Below are 4026 nucleotides of genomic sequence, written 5' to 3'. Positions count from 1 at the left end.
GTAAGCGGGAGCGGGGTCTGGCGCACCCCGACGGGCGGGCGGACAGGTGGAATGAATCTCGCGCGGTGCTCTGCGGAGCCACGAGTTCGCTCCGTGCAGAGCGAGCCACGGGGCTCCGCAATGGAACTTGAGTGTTTGGCTCTTGGGGAACGCCAGATAAATCCTGATGCTAGGTTCGCGAGCTGGCCGGGGAGCAAAGTATTCCCAAAAGCTGGTAGCCTTGGAGTACTCGTATTGGTTGGACAGCCGTCCAGGCCGCGGTGGAAGGTGGAGCGAGAATATAACTCTTGCAAATCTTAAGAGATCATTAATAAACCAGAACCTTGCTTCATTCATCTTTATACCTGGCACCTGGCACAGTTGCGTAGCATAGTGTAGGCACTAAGTAAATTTATTAGGAAAGAGATAAAAGAAGAGGGGTCATTTGATTAGTGTGGTGGTGTTTAGCCCTATCGGTGCAAAGCATAAGGAAAGAACTGAATTAATTCACTTGATCATTAAACAGACAATATACTAATGATTCAGATTAGACAACCTGAAATACTAGAAGGGATAATGGAGAGAAATTATCCACCACCCACCAACACACACCCATAGCCATTTGCATCAAAGCAAGCAGTTCCATTTTAAGGTTCAAAATGTCTTCTATAAATGTATCTTCTACACTTCAGTTTCTAAAATCAGAATTTCTACAAACCACACGGGTAACTTGACGTCTAATATTTACTGTTTCATATACATCATTGGTAACTGTATTAGCAGTGGCCTGGCCAGTATGATAAGTGAAAACCATAACTCTTAGAAGAAAAAATAAAGATGAGGATAAGATATTTTCAAGCTTTTCTCCACCAGTTTAATTAGCAAAAGTACAAGTATTGTGACTTGTGAGCTTGAAGATACTATTCCTGACTAAAGGTTCTTCCGAGTCATTGACAGTTTTGAATCATGACTTAACATTCGGGGATAACTAAGCCCTGTTTTTTTATGATGCTTAAAAAATATTCTCTCTGTGCCTATTCGGGGAGCTTGCCGTTGTGTTTCCAAGGTGATAAAACTCTCAGAGCTCCCCAAATATGGAGTCTCCCATAAACCCTGAAACTGATGAATTATTGCCTTGTGTACTTGACTATCAAGTTTTAAGGAACCCATAGGTCCAAAGCAAGTGCTAAGAGGCAAAAGAACAGAGACTGTCAAACGGGAAAGATTAGAGATGTTTGCCTAATCACAAAGAGCTGTTCAAGTCTTAGGATTCTTCATAAAAATTAGTTTCCCATATCCAGAATTTTAATTGGTAGGATAGCAGACAAGAGTGTGGGTTTGAGGACTGGCTTTAACTAGTGGAGAGGAATAAAAAAGGAAGTAATTTATCTAAAAAAAGAGAATTACCTTTTCTGGGTGGTGTACAGAAGAATAAAAGAGTCCTGAACATGCAATTAGTAGTTGAGTCAGGGAGTCTATTCCTAACTAATGAACACTCTAAATTTATAAATTTAGAAAAATTCCATTCCCCCCACAGGAGGAAATTAACTAGGAATGGAATACAAAGGTGAGTTAATCAAGTGGCTTAGATTTATGATATAAAATGCCCCAAGTAGTGAATTGGTAGCTTACTTGTCTTCTCCTAGAAGCAGGGCAGTTGATTTCTGACTGTGTATAAAGGGAGACCATGTCATATGTAAGTCAAGACTTGATTTCTCCCATTTGAAAGTGGAAATACCTTTAGAGTTTCTGGGATATATATCTTATTTAAATTTTTCAAAGTTCTAAACAGAAGATTATATCCTCATGAAATAAATATGAGGAATCATCATGATCTTTACATTTTTACTGAACTAGTCTCAAAACTTGAGATGAATCAGAAACATCTAGAAGTGCTTGTTAAAATGTGTATTCCCGGGCATCACTCTCAGAGAATCTGATTTTATAGGACTGGAGTGGGCCCCAGCATGTGGCATGCCAACAGAGGTCCCAGGACATTCTCATACAGGTAGTGGGTAGATTACATTTTGGGTAACCACAGTAAACAGGCTGTGTGATAGAACCAGTTATGTGAGGTCTTGGGAGCTCAGTTCTCCATTTCAGGTCTGGAGTAGCATCTCAGAGAGAGGGGACATGACTTCCTCTGTTCTTCTCCCTCTTTCTTCTAGATCTCATCCCTCATTTTGTATAGCTTCATTTAGGTCCAGAGAATAGTAGTGATGAACTACTTTTAATTCATTAATTAAAGCTTATTCAAAATTAGGTTAATTAAAAATATTCTCTAGTCAACATTTCAGTATTGGGCATTTTGACTTCAGTTAGTTTTTCTACTCCAGTGCCATGTCGATTTTCAAAAGAAAGACTCCAGCATGTATAATCATTTGCAAATATTTAATTAATGTTGAGACAGTGTGTGCCCAAATATTACTAAATTATCTGATTCTTCCCACATGAAACAGGGTCGAGTTGACTTTAAAGTTGTATAAAGTTACATAAAGATGCCTTGGGTCTCAATGCACAGTTACATAGAAGCGAGAGTAAAGAGAATCATTTTGGAGGTTGTGCCTTGGGGTAGTGCCTATGGAGAAACAGAGTATTGGGGTCAAGAACAGTCTTCATCATTTATCTATTCTGAGACCATGAGTGAGACATTAACCTTTCTGACCCTCAATTTTCTCATTTGTAGAATCAGATTTCCTTTTCTAAGTATTAAATGAAATAATGTATGAAAATGCCTGATACTTAGTGGATATTTAACACATACAAGTTTATTCTGTCTTCTTCCTTCCCTCTGCCCATAGCAAATCCTTTACTCATAGCTCACTGCAGCATTCTGCATATTTCCACAGGGTGGCACTTATTCAGGCCAACCAGTGGAGAAGGAAGCCAAGGCCTGCGACAAGCTATGGGAAGGGAAGAGGTGACCAGACCTCAGCTACACAGCTTCGTTACTCATGTCATTGACCCACTGGCTCACAAAGATAAATTGGGAAGAAAGATCTAAAGAACATTTGCTGCCAGGTTACCTAGCACATTATTTTCAGTATCTCTTTTAGTCTTCATGGTGTTGTTTTTCCCACTTATAGATGGGGAAGTTGAGACTTGAGAAATCATGCATTTAGATATGGTTGAGCAGCTGGATTTTGAATTAACATGAGCCAAAACCCATCTTCTCTTCTCTGTAGCAGGCCACCTCCCTGAGGCACAGTACCTGACCTCAAAGGACTTACTCTTTTAGTAAGGGAGCTTAGACTTGTGTAAAAGAGACAAATCCAGAGCCAAAGTGTGGGCTCACTGCTGGAGATGACACTGATGAATGAAACATGCAAATGCTGCCCTGTCCTCATGCTGTTGATAATCTAATGCTACATTAACAGGATCTGCTGTGAACTTGAACTAATCTGGAGGTGGAAAGAAGACTTTATTGAATGTGAAGTGACATTTAAATTGTAATCCAAAGATAGAATAGAAGTAAAGTAGATAAGGCAGGTATGACTGGAGGGGGGGAAGAGTCTTCTAGGTAGAGGGAATAGATTGTGCAAAGGCTCTGGGGTAGGAAGAAATGAAAGTATCAAGGTATTTAGAGTCCAAAGTTCTAAAAGAAGGATAACACAAGGCATGACTGGAGAGGTAGGCAGGACAAGACCTTGGAGAGTATAGGGAGTTGGGGGAAAGATTGTGGCATGACAAAATTTTGCATTTTTAAAAGATCATTCTGGCTTCAGTACAAAGAATGCACTGGAGAGGAGTTTGTAGCCTGTTGTAATAGTTTAGATAAAATGGGTTGCTGTTTAGAAAAGAGAAGCAATGTGATACATTAATTAAGGCCAGAACTCTTAAGAGTGCCTCTATCATTTCCAGCCTGCGAATTTGTTCAAGTTACTCAACAATTCTATTTCCAAGTTTCCTCATATATAAAATAATTACTATAGTCTACCTCATAGGGTTGTTAAAAGGATTAAATGAATTAATAATTGTAAAGTGCATAGATTAATGCCTTGCACGTTGACATGGTCAATAAATACCAGCAGTTATTGTCAGCAATGG

The 4026-nt window shown here is 39.5% G+C and overlaps 1 protein-coding gene across 2 annotated transcripts in view; it reads left to right on the top strand.

Moving 5' to 3' along the window:
• The window catches only part of GDA (guanine deaminase), a 76926-nt gene that overhangs the window by 604 nt on the left and 72296 nt on the right, over nucleotides 1-4026 (top strand). The window lies entirely within an intron of this gene.

Source organism: Rousettus aegyptiacus, unplaced genomic scaffold (genome assembly GCF_014176215.1).
Source record: "Rousettus aegyptiacus isolate mRouAeg1 unplaced genomic scaffold, mRouAeg1.p scaffold_m13_p_3, whole genome shotgun sequence".
Classification (NCBI taxonomy): domain Eukaryota; kingdom Metazoa; phylum Chordata; class Mammalia; order Chiroptera; family Pteropodidae; genus Rousettus; species Rousettus aegyptiacus.
The sequence above is the reverse complement of the archived record's forward strand: the minus strand, read 5'-3'. Positions and strand labels throughout refer to the sequence as shown.